Here is a 25,042-nt window from a genome sequence, read left to right as displayed (position 1 = left end):
TTTGATGTATTAATTAACCTTTTCACTAATTAATTAAGTTAATTAGTTGATTAAACATGTATTTTGTTTCGGGGTTGCATGTATATTATTATTATTGGCTTTTCTACATGCTGCAGTATATAAGTTGTATGTGACATTTTAAAAGTATGATTTGCTTGAGAGCCAAGTGCACTTGATCGCTGGCCAAGACAGATGTTGAATTGACATTTCATTATTATAGAATTGTTTTGGATACTTTAGTTCACCCACCTGATATACTAAGATGAACTTTAACTTTAAATGAATTGATTGACACATGTAATAAACCTTTGGTCAATTTGGCTTATAAAATATAAACTTTCGGATATAATTCACATATATTTTGGCAACACATCTAAAACATGACATTTCAAACATATCACGGGTAAATTGCATCAGAAATTGTTAAAACCCTTTTCACTGGTTTTTAAATTATGTTAGATAGATTTTGATTTGTTTAAGTTATTCCAGCCTTTTTCTGTCAAAACACTTGTCAACTTAGTTTGGGGTATTATAAAGATAGCGCACTGATCTCGGAAGGAGCAGCTATCTTTGTTTTTTCGTTACTAATTATCTTTCTGTTTCTTGTTCTTAATAGTATGTTTTACATTTCTGATAATGGATAGATTTTAAATTAATACAATTTCACTATACGATCGTTTTTGAATTATTTTAGAAACATTAAAAGTTTATGACAATTTATTAACTGTTTGTTTCTTCATCACCGAGGGATTCCACGGGTTATTTACATTGCCTTTTTATTAGGTCAATATTAGACTTTATCTACCTAAAAACTAATTAAAATTTTGACAGCGGTCATTAAACATTAGCATTCTACCTATTATATTAAAATGAAATATAACAAAGACAAAATATTTTTTGACATGATTATGCTCACCTTTGCTATCATGTTTTTCCGTTTTCACCCATTCTTTACTGTATATATTGCAGTAAATCAACTCGATCAGTAAGACATTGTATATATCTAAACTTTCTAAAAATATAACGGTTTAAAAATAAGGTTATAAAATAATTTAGTTATGATTTAAATCAGTTAAATGTTTATCTTGTGCTTGGAAGAAAATAATTTCCATACGTTAAGAAAGTGTGTGTTTGACCCGATGAAGGACACTTTAACAATCCCTTAAAGACTTGAAAATAAGATAAATGCTAGATACAACTAATAATTTAGTAGAAACAGATAATTATTGGATACTGTAACGCATATCATATTAACAAACATTGGAGAACTTTTGCGTGTTGAGCAATTATAAACAAAAACCTTGACAGCAGATTTTCAAGCCAATGTTCGTTAGCAAAATGATATATAGCCTTCTGAGTTGTCACAATTATAATGCATTAATTTTATTTTTGGAATTTAGTCTCGAGTTTGATTCATGCTTGAGAGAAAAAAGTCCTCATGCGTTTAGGAAGTGCGTGTTTGATCCGATGGAGAAATATTCACAATCCCCTAAAGACTTAAAAACAAACAACTAACAATTTAGTAGAAACAGATACTCACAAGATACTGTGGCGCATCTCCGATTAACAAAAACGCTGAATCAGATAAATTTAGAGCATTCATTTATGTAGCGAAGACAACAGGATTTTTGCGTGCAGAATAACTATAAACAAAAACCTTGACACCAAATTTCCAAGCCAATGTCCGTCAGCAAAATGATTTATAACCTCTAGTTTTCATAGAGGTTAATAAGCTATTTTTCTTCTGCACATTTCTGATTCATAAGCACATCATAGATCTTGAACAAGATGGAGGAAGTGACGACTTGTCTTTTATGATCATGGTGCACTGATATTGCATCAGGCTGGTTTGATGTAATTTTATGGTGCGGATATTTGTACGCGTTGATTCTGTCCGATACTGTCTTAGGTACTGTGTCTTACTTTTCATATTTTAAAGTTTGATGCGGCAAAACATCATAGCATTCTTTAAGTATTTTATCGTACTATGCTCCTAGTTTGCAATACCGTGTGCAAAAATGGAAATGTTAGGTAATGAGATTAATATGTTGTGTACTTCTGCAGTACTTATATGAAATTTGTTTTATTTGTTGATATTATTTATCCTTTGGAATTCTTTGGGTCACTTCAATCTTATTACCTTTCAGTGTTCTGATTAGACCCGTGTTAGGGGGCCGTTAGGAATGTGGCACATTTTATTATCTTTCATAGCCTGTCTCAATGAAACCGAGTCTGTTATTGTTTAAACTGCCTAGTGCGTTTTGAGCTTCTAAAATATCTACTAAAAGACCTTCTATAGATAAATTTATCAAATCATTATCGTTGTCTTATGCAGCTTTTATTTCGTGGATAATGTTTTGTCCTGGTATTAAAATTACATTTACTTTTGGCTTAGGTGCAGCTATCATTTTTCTTAGTGCTATGATGTCGGAAAACTCACAAAGACGATGTTCCATAGGAATATTCTTGTTCTTTCTTTCCTGGTACCAGGAAATATATATTAAGATTCTTTATTGCCACTGTATAACCTGCAGTGCCATGTTACAAAGGGGCATACTTAATTACATACATAACTGAAAAAGAAAAACATTATATTCGGTCACATGAACTTAACATGTTGGAGAGAATCTTTAATGTATTCCAAATACTGGACAGACTTGTAATATTGACTCTCATGACCAAGTCACAAGGTTAGGACATCATTTCAAATTTTCGACCTTGCGGTTGGTCCATTTTACAATCGGACAGTTAAGAGGAAAGTTGCCTTTTGACCACGGCATTTTAGCCACTGACTATATTTGAAACACGGAGCAACTAGGTGACATTGAAAGACAGAGTCTGCAACTAGAAGATAACCTAATTAATCGAAAAAAAAACACGGACAAAGATAAAATTGACAAGAAAATATTTGTAATAAGAAGGATAAATTTGTCATAAAATATTCTAGTCAATTTTATCTTTGTCAGATTTTTTCGACTTCAAAAGAGCGTCTTGGACCGCAACCTAATATATCTTATATCTGCATAAAGAAATACATAATCAGTCTAGCCAATATTTTGTGAAATATTACTTTGGACAACTGACTTGAAGATAACGCCTGTTACTTATGTTAGAATGTTGAAAAGATCGATATCCTGATATTTATAAGCTCGAACATACGAAGAATATGTAGAGCTATTGTACTCACCCAGTCGCTGCCGTCCCGATTTGGGTAAGTTTTTGTATGTAAGCTTATATCTGGGTACCCATTAATGGGAATGGATTGAAACTTCACACCCTTGGTCATTATGTAAAACTGACATGGGCTGCATAGATTTTATAACTCTATATTGCATTTTTACACTTTTTCGACTTTTGGTTAAGTGTTTGTATGTAAGGTTGTTTCTCAATACCCGCAAACGGGAATGGGTTGAAACTTCACACACTCGTTCAATTGACGAGTTGACTTGCATTGTGTAGGGGTCATAATTTGTTTTCGGGCATATTTCTTTATCCAATTCATCTTCCGTATATAGCATTAGAAAAGCTAAAAGAAACGTAAAAAGATACACGTAATAAGGTGTGACCGACAGTCGGGATAGATTTTGTGGTAAAGATATTTAGGTGACAAATGACGACAATGTCCTTAGAGAGAGAAAAAAGAGAACACAAACTCAGTAGCAATAAATGGTTTATCAATATATTGCAAGAGAAAATTAATAATGTATTTCCAGGAAAACGTTTCACAATCAAGGTCATCAGAAAAAGACAGGACATAATGCATATATTTACATGGTACCATGTTACTGTCTGTCTCAGAACAGTCATGATGCTCAATTATGGAAGTTCCCGGTTCTTACTGGAATATATGAAAACATTTTATCACTTTTGGACGCATTTATTACAAGGAGGAAACAGAGACGTACAGACCTGTTCGTATTCTTCCGTCATATCAATGCAAGACTCATTGATTCTTTACTCTTAACAACGGATAAAGAGAGTGGATGTTTGTCTCTTGGTCTTATAACTTTAGACAAATTTCTAAGTACATTGGCGTACAGTTTCTGATATCTTGGCTTGATCCTGATTACATTGTATATGTCTTACTTTAAACAGTCCATTTTATTTAATCTAATTTTCACTGTCTTTTCTATACTCCAAACGCGTTTAAACCCCCAGTCTTTTTATAAACTAGTACGTTACTGACCCTATTTTTTCAACTTTGTCCGTTTCGTTATATATGTTATGCTAAATGTGTTGTTTATTTATCAAGCTACTTTCCATTACCCCTCCGTCTTTCGTGTCCCGCGTTTTCCTTCCCCTGTTTACCTCATCTTTTATATAAACTGTACTTAATTAGGAGTATTTGAAACAACCCCTTCTGCTATATTTTTCTGCTACAGTTTTATGTTGCCGAAGTGCATGAAATCCGATGTAAATATGTATGCATCATGAACAGTACGTCTCTATATATTCTAAACCTTTAGTTTTTACTGTATGTATGTAAACTGAAATTGAACAAGTCGATCTTTATACAAATTGTGGTGTTAATTTGAAGATATCCGGTAGCTCAGGTTCACTGTTTTTGGCTTCTTTGATATGATATAAGGTCTAATGATTCTATAACTGTTCCTCAGTAATTACAACCGTATACAAATGTTTGGTTAGCTATCACAAATGACTAACCAATAATTTGTTCTGAGAAATTCTCGTAAAAACTAGCTAAATATTCTACGATAAAGACTCTACGCTCGGATAAATCAGTTAGATTAATTTGCTACAGTTTCTCTCTTGTGTCACTTTAATCACTCTTATGTCCACTTGAGAAGACTCGCACAGGTCTGGTTGAAATATTGTAAGTATTGCCAGTTAGTTACTTGAACATATTTGCATCTAAATAAAAGGGGAAAAAATAGATATCGAAATCTGCAAACTGTACTGCTTATCACAGGGCAATTATAAACTTTAATCTATATCGTATTGCTTTTTGCGTGAATGAAATTGTAATATATGTTTGCACAAAAGAGATAAAATTCTTCAAGCGCGTAAAAGTGTGTAAACAACACAAAGTTTAAACAGGTCAGAAGTTTGGGGTAAGCGTGCATTTACACTACCGTCCATGAACAGATTCAATAAAACTGAGCCTGAAACATTTATTTGTCGTGCTGGACAACCTGTTCAGATTCCACTTTTTTGGTTTCATTTTGAGAACCTTGGATCCAATGGGTTTATAGTGTTCTCTCTCTTTATGTACCATAACATTAATTACTTATGTCTGGTACTAAAATGTCACAAATGTTCCGGCATGCATCAATTATCAAAGTGATAATCTGTCTGGCACAAATTGAATATACTCGGTTCTGCATAAGGTGTCTTCTGAACAAATATTCCTAGACATACGGAAATTAACTTATAAAGAGGTTAATACCTTTTTGCCCTGTGCCATTACCTTATAATTGCCCAGACCTGTGGACAGGAGACACCAAGTACATTTTTCATTTCTGATGGCAATAGTCGCAAAATGGCATGGGGCCTCAGAACGTTTTAATACGTATGTTTTGAATCCTAAAACAGTCTGAATTTTAATGGATCGATTTTAGAAGGAAAAATATGTTAAAGTCTTCTTACAAACGCGTCACCAATTTGATTCTTTCCAGTTAGAAGTTGTGAATACAGTAAAATGCAGACAATATTATTTAATTTACTTGACTTGTTTAGTCATAAGTATCGTAACTGACTTTTGCCATTACAATCTACCATTTTAGCTGAGCAAAGACAGGACAATAAGACAGCATGACATTTCGACAATTTAAAAACGACTGTCACAGGAAATAACGACAAATTCAGATCGCCAAGTCGATGTATTTTGTCGATATGTAGTGTGGGCGGGTATGATAATGACTTTTTGGTGCCTTTAGTTGTCGTCCTGTCGAGTTGTCTTTACTTCGCCCCGTTAACACGTAACAATACAACTCGACAAATACAGAACGTACCGTTATGTCAAACTGTTGTGTTGCCGGAGCGAAGCCATGACAATACGCCAGGATGACAAGTCAAGAGTGTTTGAACGATATATTTACACTTACTAAACGAAACTTTGACAAAACAGCCAGTCGAGTCGGCAACCTTCTTTATTTATCGTGATCATGTGTGACATGTCTCAGGTTTCCTTATTGTCGTGTCTTTACAAAACAACACGTTAAAACGACACCTTCCGCATTTATCTTGTTTTCGTATTAACTTCCTCCTGAACTTTAATGTTTGCTACCGAGCTAAAATCGGCTATGCAGACGTTTTACCTTCCACTTGCTTCATTAACATATGTTGTGACAGTAACAGGCAGTTCACTTTTGAAATGTCACTTATTACCAGTTTATGATATATAATTTTTTCTGTATGTATTTCTCAATAAACACAAGTCAAACATGTGTTAAAGGCCACCTCTGAACAGAGACCACCTGGCTCTAAAGGCCACATGTTTTGTTTCCCATATTAACATTTACAGTGTCTTTTAACCTGTGAATAAAGACCACCTCCCAATAAAGACAACAGTTTGGCTCTCCCAAGGGTGGTCTTTATAGTCAGGTTTGACTGTAATAGAATATTTTTCAGAGAAAACACAAACTTTGTTGAGATTTCGACGAATTAAACTTTCTAATATTACCTACCAGTATATGACTTTCTCCTTAATCGGTGGCTATGGATCGTGTATTAAATACTTTGTAAATTATAGGTACTATCTTGCTACGTTTTATGCCAAAAATGACTGTAATTGTGTTTGATGTTTGAAGACCTGTCTGCTGAACAGTTTGGAAAACAAATCTAGTTTGCAGTCCGCATTTTATTTTTTTTTTTTCGCCAAATGTACTAATTTTGCTGACGGATCCACGAGGAAGCAATTGTTTTTTATTTGATTACGACAAAATAGAGATTTATATAAAACAAAAGCTTTGGTGAGCTTTAGATGAATTAACTCTTATTCAGACTTTATTTTTCATACATTGCTATTATTCTGAGACACTTATCCAATATCTACGACCTTCAATTTAGCTGTCCCAGACAACATAAGTTGTCAAATATCTTATTGCCACTCTGCACGCAGGATTCGTACCGTTTCAATTAGTATGGATAACCGCAGACTGACCTGTAAGTCTTAGTTGATGCGGGATCATTAAGTACGTCTGATGGTGATAAATTGTTTACATGCGTTTTCAATGAGAGCCGCGAAATTATATTATTCTAGCTCGTCTGGACGTGTTGGTATAACGGCAAGATTTTTGTTTAAAAACAACAAAAAGGATCGAGGCTATCAAGTCCAATGTAGGCCTTTTCACCTTGCTTCCTGTACGAGCAGTTGCAAATGCAATGTCAAGGCGAGAACCAGATTTGCAACAGACTCTTTGTACATGAAAAAAAAAACACCAAAATGCGGTTATTTCTTTTGATAAGTTGAAACATATCTTATTCTAAACGGCTTATTTAATGTGAGCATAATTTGAAATGCAGATATCCAAGATCGCTACGGTTTATTATATAGAGAATATTAGGTTACTGTCTTATAAATTTAAATTTATTAAGTGAGTCGATGAAAAAATAAAAGTCGAGGCTCTGCCGTCGTTTATTAGACGAACTTCATAAAGACAGTAACCTAATGTTCTATTTATCCTACCTTCTGATCTAAAATCAATATTTAATTAAAATTCAAAATTTACCACCAACTAGATCTGAATCTGTCTTGCACAGAAATTAATTCGCTCTACCATTACACAAACAGGTCTTTAAAATAAAAATATTATAAAATAAGAGCCGAAAAACAAAGGCTAACCTTGTTTTGCTTTGTGTCCGACTTCTCTGTTCTGCTGAACATTAAAGAATAATTTTAATTTGCTGCCAAGGGAAGTTTTGTCCGAAGTTCAGTTGAATGCCGGATACCCATCCTCACCAAGCAAACGATTGACGTTATATACACGCCATAACGCCGCTTGACAGAAAAATTTGCAAACCGTTTCCTCGATGATTTTATTCGATAACACTCCATTCCAGATACAATATATTCCTAGATTTAAGTGTAGAAAATTAAAATTCTGAACAAACGCTATACATGAGTCACGTTCCGTTTCTCCGAGCGTTTCCGTTATAAAAACTTTTTGTAGTAATTCCAAATACGTTATGCATACATTAAACATTTGTGACATGGGCTCACGTACCTAATAAAAGCGCGTTTATGAAAATAATTGCATAGATATGTCTTTTAGCAGTTATTCTGAAAAACAAGATGGCGTCGTTTAAAAAAAAAAATCGAAAAAGTAGTCCGCCAAGCTTTATCTAGTCACTGACCAGATAAAGCAAAATTTATCTGACCCCTTGATTTTTGCCTTTATTTTGCATGAAGGTAGGATAAATGCATTTAATGTGTTCGGTCGGTTTGCATAATGTATGATATTATATTTACACGTACATGTAGAACACTGTATGGGCGGCAGTATTCTTTCTCTGTGACTTTTTCATTGGAGTTTTGCCCCTGGTATTTGGTTTGTAATATTCCTGACATGTTTTAGGCAATCGTGACATTCGAACTGTTCTTTTGAATTCGTGCTTTTATTTTCAGTTTCTTAACAATTTCTATGTATTTTCCGATTTCTATAGAAAGCAATGTGATGTACGAATGTGTGAAGTGATAATGATAAATTTGCTAGTCTAAGCGTCTATTCAGTACCAACAAATCAACAAGAACATACAGAAATGCATTTTGTGAATAGAAGCATAGAACGTAGTTAAGCAACATACCAGCAATCTCGATTTCATAGTATCCTTTTATAAGAGGTAATGTAATGTGCAACACCTCTCCACCTTTTGCACTAACTAAAGCGGAAGTAAATCTGTTCTTGTATAGAAACATTCAATGAATCCCAAAGAGCTATCAATATATCAACACCGATAAGGAGTACGAGGAGGCTTTAATGGTCGTCAAATTACGAGAACTAATTGATTTATAATATCTTTTGTCTCATGCCAATTTAAAGATATACTAGACCCAAATTTCATATTTCGAAAGATGAAAAATACTGCATATAGTTTATATAAGTATAAGTAACAAGTTTACGTGACATGTGCATTATGTTTAAAATAGTAGATACTTAATACAGCTTAGTTTTAAGTTTTCAGTTGTAATTTACAATATTGTTTAAAACAGTATAAATTGTACTACCACTAAAGAAACCGGAAACTTTTGTAACCCATCTGCTGTTACTGCACGGCATTAACTTATGAAAGTAGCACTATACACACAATTAATTTATATATTTAGTAAAACTAAATTCAACGGATGAGGATTTTGTTCTTTTGAATAAAATGTCTAAAGATGAATAGTTTGGTGAAAGATTGCCATTTAATATCTTTAAGATTTACTGGAATTATACTTTATTCATAACTTCACGCAGATATTAGATTTATTTGGCTGCATCACGAGACAATGTTTAACAACATCAAGTAAAGGTCAATAAAACTGTCGACAAAAATAGTATTGACATGCACTGCTCTGTAAAGTATACAGTAGAGATAGTTCTGTTTGCATTGAACATACAATGCGTTTACTAGATAATGTCAAAACTATTCTACAATAAGAATAAATACTTTTATCACCCGTTTGACATTCTGGGAATGAAAGGAAGTCGTTTCATAATTGTGTTATTATACTAATGTAATGGAGCTTTGACGTTGACGTCGTTCTAAATCTAGGAGACTGGTCGAACTGACTTGGTCTGTAATAGGTAATAAAACAAATGTTAATGTTTCAACAGAAAGAGCTTTACTTATATATGATAAAAAGAATGTAACACTTGTGTCTTTTCATACTGAATTTATTACACTCGTCAAATAAATGGATAAAGTGCTCGGCTGAGTCTCGCATGTTATCATTTTATTCAACCCGTTTAATTAATTCAATATGAAAAGACACCCCTGTGATATCCTCTGTGTGTGCAATAATAAAAATATCTTTATATATCTACATTGTATTTACGACTCACAATGTTCAGGTAGAATGTTAACTAAACCAAGAACGTCTTAAAAGTCTTATCTTTACCAAATGGTTTCTTGTATAAAAACTACTCTGCTTCTAACAAAATATTCATCGCATACTAAATAACATGTACAATATTTCTCATTATAGATGAATTTACACTCGGCCTGTTCCTTAGGAATGGAAATAAAATTTCACACATGCGCACTCTACGTAGGGCAAAAAGACAAAAATATAATTATGCAGATCCACAACTGCATTGCTTTGTCTAATGCGTATTATAACTGATAATAAGGGAGGCGATAAGCTATTCTTTTGCCATAATGCTCTTTCATTTGAACCAATTTAGGTTAAAGAGAAATGGGAATTTAAAATAATTCAGAAATTTAAAACTTATGTTTTATTGACATTTCATAACATATTCTAGAAAAACTTACAACCTATTGCAGTTAGCTTACATGATGATATCACTAAAAGTCGTACTTAAAAGTTTAATAAAGAGTAGATAAAGTAGATATTTCATTTTCGTTAATAAATTTTAAAAATTCAAAAACTAAAGATTGTCATCTTAAAAGTGTTTCTTTTTCTGTTGAATATTTAAATTTTAAAGTTTTTATTTAACAATATCAAAGTGGGGGCTCCGGGGATGATTACATTCTTTATCTGTTGTTAGACCATATCTCGATTTTTTAAGGAATTCCATTTCATTCTAATTATTTAATTAAAGTTATTGATTTCTGCGCACAGTACATTTTCAATTTTATTAAGAATATAAAATGATTCAGAATATAAATATGAGATGGAGATATATTACGTATTTGCCTTAAGTGGAAATATGAGCATTTTTCAAGTAAAAAATCAGCTGAAATAGATGTGTGTGTAAAAAGGGTGGAAGAAATTATAGCTTTTAACCCAATAAACCAAACTCGTCCTGTTACCAGTACGAAATAATAACTTTCCAAATATGACTTTTCTTATTTTGACTGGGGCAGTCTTTTTTTGAAAAGTCAAACTGCACGCAGGAGTTGCTTCCCTTCAACTACAGAAATCTCTACCTTTAGGTAAGGGAAATCACTGCGTAGAAGATTGAAGAAAAGAACTATAATTTCATTTGTCCGATAACCTTATTTCTAAAGCATCAACTTCAATTACTTATGCAGCATTATCGTTAATTTAACACATTTAAATATACAGTAACCGAAAATAGCTTTTATAAAACATTCTCCAAAAACACAGTATGTGCAGTAAGATGCGCATAATGCCACTTTAAGTAAATTAATACTACTAGTAGTTTAAGTCTTCGATACGATGCAGATCTTAAGAATGTAGACGTTTTTCGATATGAACATCATTTCATAAGGAAATTTCCATAATCTTCTTATAGATTGTATTGAAAATTTCTGTATCCTGTGATATGTTTATTTTTTTATTTAAAAAACAGCCCTGCCACGTGATATATTTGACCCAGTGCGTACTAGTTATGGCATTGATGACTGAAGGACAGAAGTCAATAAGTCAGATGAAATGATCTTATATGTTTCAATAACTTTTAAGACCCGGTCTAATTAGGTGACATCCTCGAAATTACAAACAAATCCAATTTTATGGTCTTGATCACCAAGGTGACCTTTGTTTTATCATGTCAGTTGCATTATAATTTCCCGTATATTACTAGAAACAGCAACTTCAATGACGAAGAGCCGCGTCCCTTAAAAATTATTATAAATATCATTCAAGTCGGAGAAAAATGTATACTACAACTATTGGAAGTAAATAATCTCTTTTGACAGATAAAATGAAAGAAAATATAACATTTTCAAATGTAAGGAACAAGTATTATGTTTGTTTTGTGCGTGGATCTAGACTTGAACTTGCTTTCGGGCGGACCAAAATTAAGAAACGAGTAGAAGCTTATGTAAGGTAAAATTATTAACATATCTATCTGTAATCAAGGCACTCTGTACAATAAATTGTGTGATCAAAATCTTTCAACTGTGGTAAAACAATTCGTAATATAATGATGATTTTATGCAGGTTTAAATATTGTTGAGCGGTCTTTATGTCATACGCAATAAGCACATGCGCATTAAAATCAAAACATCCGGAAAAACAACAGGGCGACCAACATCGTTGTAAATTCATCTATCTACTGAATCCGATTTTGTCCGCCTATAAGTCATATTGACATGGTTATGGTCATATGTTGACATTTCTAGCTTTGTGTGGGCACGCTATCATTCATTCTACAGTGCGGCTTGAACTGATATTGTGATTCGGTGAAAATAATTTTTTTATCTACAGGGTATTCGTTTTTATATCTAAGTCTATAAATGAGTATTTAATTAAGATGTTTTACCTATTGCTGTATTGCGTGTAGAAAAAAAGTCTTTTATGTGTTGTGAATGATATACGACCGCAGGTAGATTGGTGTCTATGGCATAGACACTTTCACATAAATATGGAATGAATGTTCTTTGATAAAGTATACTCACGGAATGTCGTCATTATTAAAATTACCTGATACCTCTAACAAGAACCTCTCAGTAAAGAATAATGCAAAGCAATCGGTTATACGCCGCGTGTATAATTCACCCGGGTTACGCCCTCGTAAAATTATTCCATAAGCGTATCAACTCATCGTATTGTTTCGATATGTTAAAACATAGTTTTGCTACATATAATTTATTAAATCACTTGGCGTCATGTACACTGTTTTGTATAATAACATCATTAATAACTAATTTTATTACAAAATTCGACGACGTCAGAAATTGAGATTGAATCAGAATGATATAGGTCAAGCCATGTACAGTTGATTTCATCGATGCTTTTAACTTGCCCTCTCCAATGCGTTATGATTAGTTTTGCAAATTTATAGCAGCATTCTGAATTATTACTTATTAAAACTTATAAGTAGTCTAAAGACACTTCTGTGACTAGGTATTTTTCAGACTTTCATTGCGACATTATATATAAACTGCATAATTCAACCGATTATACTTAATACTATCAAACGTCTTACTACAAAAGGCTATGACATTTTACTCTGAGACACACTGTATGTTTAGTATTCAAATATTTACAAATTGTTACTACGCTTCCTTTCCTCTTATTGCGCGAAACGACGTCCGTTACATTGATCAGTTTGATAAGTGCCCCATGTCCTGCTTCGTCGTACGCTTAGTGGTGATTCACTTGCTGCTCTGGATGTTGTAGAGTTATTCAGTACATATGCTTACACCCCAACATATTTTGATTTATATATCTGAGCACCAGTGTAGTTTCTGTGGTTACTGTTACGAGTTGAAGGGATACATCTTATAGGTAGTAATTTTATTTACAGTCTTTTTATCTAGGAAAATGAGACAATAGGCACCAGTAAACCAATTCACACTCCCACGCGATTTGTTTCAACTGGTGCTGTGAAATTTCAGATAGATTTTTATGTGTTCGTGTATGTTTGTTACTTTAGGGCTTTCTTTGACTGTGGCTTATCCATTAAATATTTTGTTTTGTTTATTTCTTAATAAACACATTTTCTTTTCTTTTTATTTTATGTCATTTTAATTGGCTTTTCAGCCGCAAAATCGCGTGCATCGGGTAACGCCACAATGCTGATATGGAAACATTCTGTGAAAATGTAAGATTTCTTTTACATTTTAATACGGTTGAGCACAAATTTTTATATTTTAAAGTTATTTATATAAAGCTACGTATGTGTTTTTACGGATGTTCATTTCGGATGGAGTTTCCGATTATCTAAAACTATAAAACGATTGTCTTACAATAATTACATTTTAGCAATCGAATGAAAAGCATTAAATAAATTAATAAATTATTGCATACTGTTCCAGCTACGAAAAATTGTAGTCTGGGGTATTTTCATTGCGCTTTTCTTATTCGCGACGTTTTGAGCTCTACCTCTACTTTAACTATTTGTTATTACATTAACTGCATTTACACAGTATAACGTGCATACATTTTATGTTCTCGATTCGGAAGTATCACATGGTCATTGTTCAATTCCTATGTAATTGTCAGGCTTTGCTGAACCAGTGAGTCTAGATATACCTATCAGTACCTTGATCTGCAATTTTGTATTCGGCTCGAGTGGATTTTGGCAGGCATGTATCACGCCGTATGTGGTCCGTCCTTGCAAAATCCACGGGAGGCGTATGTATAATTTTAGATCAATATACTGTTTAATAACCGTTGTGTCATATACCACTACCTATTTCTAGTGTTATCTTAGCTGATATGGAATATCATTTTAAGCACATAACGCGTTTAAAGTGGTGGAATTTTGTAACGTATGTGACGTTGAGGCGCCATCATTACGTCATTTCTTAACGATATATTTGGCGTCACTACTAGAGCAATTAGTATGTATATAACACATTTTTTAACAAATTCAATGACTCGTGAAATCCATTACTTTCTTCTCTCTCAATAACAAATGAATAATCAAATGTTGAACTGTTTTCGATAAAAGTGCAAAAAACTAAATAAGCATTAGCAAATATTACTAAAGCACTTCAGTTAGTGCTGATGTTGAACGGCACACGCGATATGCATAACTGTGTTTAACATCGTTTTTATGTTTACGTTAATGTTGAACAAGATCATAATGATGTTCATGACATAAAGTAGTGGTCGACTTGTTATTTTGAAAAAATTTAATTATTATGACATAACTTTTTATGTCTTTGATGGTCATAACTATATATTTTATTGTATATAATTTGATTGCCACAAATAAACTTATATATATATTTTTTCCTGTACTGGGAAATTTATATTTAGATACAGCTTGGTAAACATGAATGAAAAATTGAAAGTAAGTATAAATTTCAAACAAAAAAACAGTCGAAGAACAAGAAGACAACTACTTTCAGATCCATCTAATCCGTAGCATTTTTTTTTGTTCTTCATAAATTGCGGCTTCATTTTGCAAGAACCGTATATAAACTTTATATCATTCTAAGGTATCCGAGGATGGTATTAGGAATTTTCCAATATTTATAATGTGTTTAAGAATGTCAACTATTTTACAAAAATAAAATATTTTTCCCTTGTAAAAGTCGGACAAAATCACAAAAAATATGTTTGCATGAAAATGTTGCTTCTATGCCAGTTTAGACCTCCTAAAAGTTTTATAAAATTTCTTTAACAAACAAAACCGAAATCTAACCTGAATAATGATGTCCAAAATGGCCAATATTTTCAATTTTTGATCTGATCAATTTAAAATCTAACAAGTTTTTTGATATATTTTGGCATTATATTGTCAAACATTGTTTACGTATACATGTGCTGATGTTTTATATCAAACGTAAGTACTGTTTTAAAAACATGTACTAGCATTTAGGAGTGACCTGTCGCTTTTATTAATAGATTTGAAAGGTTACTGGAATAAACCACTTCAGTAAAGGGGTACCCTACCTTTTTATAACTTATTTTTGTAATAAATATTTAAATGACTGCCTTCTTAGATGCCGTAGTGCAGTGGTTAGCGTGACGGCTCTAGAATCTAACTTTTGCGAGTTCGAATTCCAACGGAGATCAAGATTTTTTTCTTTTTTCATTTTATTTATTTTTTTTTTTTTCATTTTATATTTTGCTAACATACATTTAAAAATGATTATAATGTTAAATATGTATTTGAATCGCATTTCTTAATGTGTCATTTTGCTATTTTCGCATATAACATAGGTTTTTCAAATATCTTCTTGATATTATTCAACATGGTTGACATAGCTCTTGACAGTTTGGTCATTCAACTAGCTGATGCCACTGATTCGGAAGAAACCGACACCGCCAGCGAGTGTGAAGATCCTCCATTGGACGCGTGTGTTTGAAATGTATTGAATGTATTGAAATTGTACGAATGAAATTGAAATGATGAAATAAAATGAAATAATAGAAAAAAATACATGAAAAATATAAATAAAACAAATTCAATCATAAAACAAATCGCCCTGTGTGGGATTCCAACCCACATCCTAATCGCAAAAGTTAAATCACTAACAAGATTCCTCAATTGTACCAACTGAGCTACCGATGCATGTTCAATTTGTACATTATTTGAAAGATATTTATAGTTGTAAAAAAGTCAAATATCTTTCAAACTCTTATTCAATAAATGGAACAGTCTGGAAAATCCAAATCTAAAAATAAAAGCGACAGGTCACTCCTAATTGCTAATAAAACGTATTTATGTTATGTTTTACTAATTCAAAATATGAAAGTTTGGGTAACAAAATCTTTAACTAACGTGAATTTCAGTGGTATGTAATAAGTGTATCACGATGGAAGTAACAAACAAAGAGTAGGAGGCAAAATTACGGAACAATAAAAGGTTCATCAGTTCTACATTGCACGAGTCAAAACATGAAGGGTTTTATCTAAGAAATTGCGTGGTTGGATTTTGAAAAAAAAACACTTTTAAATTATTACTTCTGAAGAGGGTATGTTCTTCCTTGGTGGAACTGATGAACATGGACAGTTATGCTACAAAAAATGTGAAAATGATGGTGAAAATCTGAAAATGCATGATATATTGCCAAGGATTGAGTCTCGTTTCAAAGCAATATAATAGAGATTCGAATACTCAACAAATTAAACCAAAGTACCTCTTAGCGTACAGTCCAAATATATGGGGGATCCTTCAGACGATTGCAGAAGCACACAATAAAGATGCTAAACTGACATAGACAAAAGGACGAAACTGGACCCATAAACTATTAAGGTTCGGCAATTTCCGTGTGTTTACGTATACTCGTTAGGTATTTCGGCATTCTTCGGACATGAAGAAGCTAAACACGGACATAACTATCCGTTAGAAATCGGAAAATGCCGAAATCACATTCGGAGAATACGTAACTTTCCGAGTGTCATTTCGGGTCCACTACCTTAACCCTTACCCTGCTAAATTTCTATAATGAACTTGTCCATCTTTCAATCTGGACAGTAACATTAACTGCTAAAAGGGGTGCTTACCAAACCAAAAATATACTGACTGAATGGCGAACAGTACAGACCATGAACAGACTGCACGGATGTACAGGCTGATCTTGATCTGCACTGGTCACAAAGGCCGAATCATTCGTGTCCAGCATGACAATGGTTAAAAAGTTCCAGAGAATTATTTATTGTTGTAACGGATTTCAAAGAATAAAAATTATAAGTGAACACAAAGTGCTCCAATATAAGTTCAACTTCTCTCATATTCAGATAATCTGAATTTCCTATGTTGTATTTAATTTTGTTAATGATGACATCAATGGTTCCTGGAATTTCATATCAGACAATCTGTAAGTGGTTTAGCGCCTATTAAACTTCTATTGCATATATCCTATACATTAATTCTTCTAGAAGAATAACATATTCAGATGATGCCAATTATTTCTAACACAAACTTAATTTGCATGTGTGTTGGGGAATTGAGAGTGAGAAAACACATCCCGGAAAAGCTCGGATTTAATTATCAGACAGACTGAATGGCATCATTCAAGAATATTATCGTATTTCCTCACATTGATGCCCTTAAAATTTCTTTCAGATGTTAAATGTTTTTTCTTAAAATAGATAATTATATTGATAATGTATTAAACAGCTGACTCCCTTAAAACATATATACATGTACTAAAATACAGCATCTTTGCAAAATTACAACCTTGTTGTTAATTTTTTTTCTGATATTTTACATATACATAACGATAAATTATGTGACCCATTCTGAGTTTCCAAAAACAATGTTTGCCTTTGAGTGTGTTTTAACCAGAGGCTACTCTAAACATTTTACAATCATTTATTTAAGAAATGTTATCCATATGCCTAAACTGCATTTTTGTCTGGATGTATACGGAAAACAACAGGTCATTACGCCGGCCAATCATTTATTCTTTACAATATTCTTTGATTTCCGTATGTTTTGTTTTCATTGGTTATAAAAGTTGTATCGTGGTACTGCACTGCGTTTGAAATAGTGACAGAAATATTACTGTTTAAGTTCTTTTTATAAAAAAATATAGAACACCCTTTATTTTCCAAAACTGAAAAAAAAAAACCTACATTGTTTGCAGATACACTTAGCATAAAACTTTAAGATATTAGTTCGCAAATGCATTCATTCATATCTCAATTTCGTGTTTGATACAATAGATAACAATGCCCCAACCAAAATATCTTAACAGACCTGTGTCAGTTATTCCTAAGTGTTCTCCTAAATGTTCTCTGTGACAAATTTTCCTATATTTACTCTTTGATTCGGAGCTGTTTCATTTTCTGGCCTTTTGGGATCATGGAGTCCACTCAATATCTATGTAGTAGATTTCTGCTTAAGCCTGTGCTAGGGGACGCGAGGGGTGTTGCACACTCCATTACCTCTCATGATCAGAATCAATCAAACATTTCTGCTATAATTTTCCTTGATATCCTTATCATATCACAAACAGCTATCTCAGAGTGTCGTTAAGCCCCCTTTACTTGGATTCAGTGTTGTTATATCTGCCGGTCCTTTTGAATCAAGGAGTCCGCTTAATATCTCTGCAATAGAATTCCGCTAAAGCCGGTGCTAGGGATGTTAGGTGTATTTGACTTTCAATTATCTCTCTTGAACAGACTCGTCAAACCGAATGTGCTATTGTTTTGCTTGGTTGCAGTCTATGCTCTCAAATGATCTCTTTTTTATTTTATTACAAGCGTTCCTACTATGTTTTCTAAGACAATTACCCCTAAACGTACAGTGTGACAAATACTCATATATGTACATTGTGACACGTACTCCTGAAAGTTCATTTAATTATCTGAAGTGACTGCGATTAATTAAGAAAGAAAAATAACCTACAATAATGGAGACAATCCATAAGTAGGAAAGCTTATAGTTAAACATTGAAAGTAGAAGAGGAAAAATAATCTCTAAAAGTGCAACTACATTAATGACAAAATTTCACGCAGACTAAAATGGGCAAAGCCTTCGTATCATGTAAAAAGAGCAAATGGTTCCGACACACCAATCAACCACATGCAGTGTGTTGTCTAAGCTTAGGTGCATTTCAAATTGGTTCTCCTCGTTTCTGTCTATTTAGAGCAATTCTTTTACATTCGTGTTTATCCGTCCCCGTCGTCGGAATATGGTTTGACACTTGAAACAAGCCAATAAACGTTATGTTTGTTAAGTGTAAACAAATACATCATCTTTCACGAATGCCAATATTATCTTTGCCAGAAGTTAATTGACATACTTGATTTCGTCAAACAGCATCCAGCCAACAACTAAATCAATGTAATATCTGCATGAAGTGAATGAACACGTTCTTGCTTCACAAAGTTTCTGATAACTTCGATATAATAAAGGGTCGATTTGCCGTGAAAACAAAAGTCATGGTAGTAGTTATATCACGTTTCAGAAGCGGACAAATTTGGTGCAAACATGGTCGTTTGTTGCTTTTATAATCCATCTCGTGCAAACTCCATTGTTCCTTCATTATCAACGATAAACCAAAGAAATACCTATGTGCTTACAAATTTTAGTGAACTCAGCTGCGACGCCACAATAAGGCAATCACAAAACTAAATTGGCAACGATTGCTCTATCGTCATATCAGACACACTAACGGTGTAATTTTTGGAAAGCATGTATTTTGATGCGACGTTAGAATGCTTGCAATATATTCGAATTACCACCGTATGTTCACGATTTGTTAATAAATAGAATTACATCATCACATGTATGCAATTTTAGATCTGTAAAAAGGACTCAACAAATCTGTAGATATATGATACGACATTAACCGCGATTTAGTAACTTGCGCTTGGTTACTGTAAAACACATATTTTCGCTAGGTCAAAATTTAGCGAAAGTGAAATATTGAGTATGTTCGCAAGGTCTTAAATCTGTAATAACAGCTTTAAACATATATATTAATGTTAAGATTAAAAGAATTAATTAACTGAAACCTAAAGAAATCTGTAAAAATATCTCCATGTTCTAGACTTGGTGGCGTTATAGTTTCTGGCTCTTTCATGTACTTCATTTATGGATAAATTGTTATTTTTGTGCGTTTCGGTAGGTATAAACCCGAGGTCTTTCGTAAATCTAAGAATCGCTTTAGCGACTCTTAGATGAATTGAAAGATGTCCCAATGTGCCCACTAACAAACAACAATCAGTACTTATAAACTGCTTACATCTTTAAAGTAATTTGCTACAAAACTAAGTTGTTTCCTTTTATGAGTATAAGTGCCAGGCTAAGGATCAGAACAAAATTTAGATAGAGCAGCCAACAAAAAAGCACCTCCACATTAAATTGTGATTAGCCTTACTACAAAAATAAGGTTCCCGATTCTTTAAAGTAAAAATATTCTTAGGTCCAATGACAAATCACATAGTCCTTCCGATTCAAATTAGATCTTTGTCGTCAAAAAATGAGTTTTAGCTATAATCTGATGTTTTTCTGAGATTTCGGATGCCGATTTTGAAAGACTGTTTTCTTACGATGCCATTTTGTATAATGTTATATTGTGATGGACACCAGAATGTACGTGGAAACAGCTGTCCTGAATATTATTGCACCATTGTTTAAAGGAAATGCACCATTGTTTAAAGGACATCAACGGTTTTTCTTTATATTCTGTACAAAACAGTCAATGTATTATTCAATTTTATATTATAACAATTGACTCAATTAAACCAAACATGTCATTACTTTGCTTGGTTGTGTTCTATGGTTTCAAAGGATTTTCCCCCATATGTTTCATTACAGTAAATGGCTAGACCTACATCAGTCTGTCGCAGCTAAAAGGTTTCTGTTAATGTAACGGAAATCCATGTCAGTATCTTGTTAGTCAACGGAACACGCCGGAATATAATTTGGTGATATATAGTAATATAATGTTAATAAACCAGAGTTATTACAGATACAAGGTGTGTCTACTAGTCCGAGTTGATGATAAAATGACGCACAGAAAACTAATAATGTAACAGGGCCATTTTATAAGTCACATTTTGCATATTCCAAACGCGTGAACCTTTAAATATGATGTTAATAATACATATGATGTTTGAATTACCTGATGTATATTGTACCTGTTTGAAGAAATGAGCTCTTAATAGCTTTTAAAAGTTCTTGCATTCGTACGTCCCGCTCACAGCAATAGCTTTACCTCCATGGTGCTTCTTGGTAAAAGTCCAAATAGAGAATGTGCATAATCACATGGACAGAAAAGTACAACGTTCAATGTTGTACAAGAATTTATCTTTTCAGAGCCAAAAAGGAAATTAACTCGAACACTGTCCTATTATTATTCATTGCTCATATTATATTGTTAGACGGATGAGTCAGCTTCTTAGAATTTTGTTTATTTCACACCATACATTCAGTAAAACTACTAGATCGCTAATACATTCCTGTTAACGTCGGAGCTCTCCGCGACCTTTACGTTGCGATACCCGGTCGTTGCCGAAAATTAATTAAAAGATTGATAAATATAAACTAATGTTTCTTTAAAGATTCGTGCTACAAAATTCGATTAACGCTGAATTTTTAGATAAAAACAAAGCGCCGTCATCATGCTAACCCATTGTTGACAGTCGGGGAAGAAAACGTGCAAACAAAATAGGAAGAAGAGTAAATAATAAGAGAAGAAATGAAAAGTAAAGGTTATCTAACATAAAATATCAGCTTAATTAAATATCTGGGTACAATTCTTCAAAGCATGACTTATAATTAATATGTTGCAGAGAATTTTTACAAGTTGACCCTAATGTACTGTGCTCGGTGGTTACTTAGAACGATGTAATATACCTGACATAGGGTCAGAAGAAGCAAGTATTACATGGTCCCAGATTGGGTGCCAAAATGTGACAAAGTGCAAAAAAAAAAACGAAATCGGAACTCTTTGCTATACTTGGCGGGAATTCTACCGATGCCGTACATACAATATTGCCTAACTTTGCGACTTTAGGCTCAAACAAAACGAGCTTGGAACATTTACTTTTTTGTCATATTGGGTGGCCTGTGGGTTTCCATTGTTTCTTGCTATAATATGAATTATTACAAGGATCTGAGGCGGCTGCTTAGCTCATTGGCTTCGTGCCGATACCACACCAAAGGGATGCATTTAAACCATTGTGAAATCCTCCCTTGACAGGACTCGGACACAAAACCAAGTAAGAAATGACGACTGCTATATAGCATTTGATTGTGATTGAATGAAGTTCTACACACACAGGAATATTTTATATTTAGTTAGTGGATTTTCTACATATCCCAGTAATACCTAAAGATGAATTAATAGTATGAAATATACTCATAGTATATCTCATAATTTAAGTGTTATATTTTTTCATCGTAATATATTACCCCATTTTTGTACCAAGTGGAAATCTCTTAAGATATTAAAATTAGCATATTCATACATTCATTTATTTCTCCGACTTTTGCTATTTCTTTCAATCATTATGGAACAAGGTTCAAGTAATTAGACGAACTGATGAAAATGCAAAAGCGTAACAGAAGAAGGTAATCTCCAAATATTTATAACAGCGGCGTGTGACCGTGAGATGAAAGGCAAAAGATTAGCTGGAGCAAATGAAAGTGTACAGTGTGATAAGTTGATCATTGACGATTGCAATCACGTTATTCGTATAGTAGCATTGTGTATGTCTCCGATAATACCAAGTGTTCCTGACTGCAAAAATTTAATTAAATAGTCAGAATCCAATTACGTCGACAATCCGATGCACAAATCGAGCATATTCAAATTGTATTTCTATTCTTCAAAGAGCAATTTGAGTGAATCTGCGTTTATCCGTTCCCGCCTTCACGATACGTCTTTGTGTTCTATTTGTTTATCTAAACATATATTATCTTTGCTATACTTGATTTCGTTAAACAACTTTTGGCCATGTGCACGTGCATATTTACACTGCTGTGTTTTATGTTCCAGAGAGACTGCGTTTTGTAGTGTGACTTTCCCTGTTGAATAACAATGATTGTTGTTTTTTTCACTTGCCCAAAATGTCCCACCCATTTCTCTACTCCATACCCATCTTTGTATCTTGAATATAATCAAAAGGTACTTGCTGTTGAATATTTAAAGCAACCCGTATGCTATATCTTTCTACTACAGTTTCTATTTGTTGCGGGCCTACCTTGCGATGCATGGCTCTGACCGTGTTTGCTGCATTCTGTGCCTCTGTGCTTCCAGGAAATCTACGCGTAATATCTACACAAAGTAACTGTATGAACAATTTCTTGCTTCAGATGCGATTTGCCCTAGCAACAGAATACATGGTTATACGGCGTCCAGTACGACAAGTTTGTTGCAAGTATGATCATATGGTGCATAAATCAAAGACGAACCATTAATGCCTAATGAGCTTGGATATGACAGGGTTTGTGACTACGATTTTATTTGGAGATTCAGTCAAGTAAAAGGATAAACATTTTGATTATATCTACATCCATCTGTAGCAAATAACTGGAGATTACTCACTGCTGATCACATCAAATTCAACAAATATATTGAAAACTATATACTTCGTTTGGAAAATTATCTGGTACCTTTTTTAATAAAAGATCATTGATTTTCAGAAGTGTAAGGGACTAGTTAAACACCCGAGGAAGCGGCCTTCATCTGATTATTTATCTGATCATCTCATCTGGAACTTGCCTCTCTTAGTAATATGTGTACTGTATTAATGTATATACTGTGTGACGTTACCTACACAGATTTAAACTGGAAAGCAGCTTTTCAAAGCCGTGAAAGACCGCCCCTTACTGGGACTCGGTGACATAATTTATGGTTCTGTTTGATTATCGAGCTCATTTAGCAGGAACAAGTAATAATTTTGACTTCAGTATAGGGATTGAGCTGTATGCTATCATAACGGAATTCCATAATAGTATTATATTAGGTATTTAGTGAGCTGTATTTTGATTTAAAGTAGAATATTTATTAAGCAGCCAGTCAAGGAAGCGTTACAATACAGCCGCTAATGACAGGTGGCTGCTTAGGTACGATTGAAATGAGATCCAAAAATCTCTTTTGTTGACCGCTGCTACATGCTAGTAACTGCTTATTGTGACCTCTAGATACAGACATAAAATTAAGAACATCCGTTGTTTAAATAGTCCAATTTGTAAAGCGGAGGCAAGATATGTCTGACTCAGACAAATAAGCTCTAAGAAGTCTTCAAAACTTCTCACAATCGTATATTTCGCTTACAGCGTTGCTTTGCCTTAAACTGGAAGTATACCACAACAACAGCTCTGAAAGGCAAGCCTCATCGAAAAATGTTACTTTTATCTCAGACATTCAATAAACTGAGTCTTATCTATTTATTAGTCGGCAACGTTTTTATATTTAATGCTGACTATATAAATAGAGTGAAATAGATTATGTAAGAGCTGATGCTAAAACCAGGCAATCTGTCTCGGTCAGTTTGCTTTTCTATTTAGAAATGTCTGGGAGACGTTCTATACTGTGTACTGTAATTGTTTGGAAAGAAACAAAGTCACGTTTCTTTGACTGACAGCTGTGTTACCGTTTTCCAATTCGTCTTGTAATGCAAATGAAATTTAAAAGATAACCATCAGTTGAAAAGTGGTTTCCTGAATCTGTAATATTTAGCAGCAGATTTTTCCCAGTCAGTTTTAATAGACACGTGTATAATTAACTGTTGAATGGCAACCATATAGAATAATAATTCTTTTTTCTTTCAAATATAATTTAAAGTCGTCATATGACCTATAATTGTGTCGGTGCGACTTTAAACCCAACAACAAAAAGTTATAGAATTTATTTTTTAATCAAAGAACATGATGTTAAATACGATATTATATAGTGATGCAAATTAAGGTTATATAAGGTGTGTCTGGTATGCTATCCTCACTTCAATAAATATTACAAGTCTTGCCGGTATGCTCAATACACGGTGGCATGCACAAGACAAGGTAAGAAAAGATAAAATATAATTTGATAATCCCAATTTTATTAGATATAATCTAACAAAAGTAAACTTTATAGACATATGGAT

Source organism: Mercenaria mercenaria, chromosome 12 (assembly GCF_021730395.1).
Source record: "Mercenaria mercenaria strain notata chromosome 12, MADL_Memer_1, whole genome shotgun sequence".
NCBI classification, from domain to species: domain Eukaryota; kingdom Metazoa; phylum Mollusca; class Bivalvia; order Venerida; family Veneridae; genus Mercenaria; species Mercenaria mercenaria.
The sequence above is the reverse complement of the archived record's forward strand: the minus strand, read 5'-3'. Positions refer to the sequence as shown.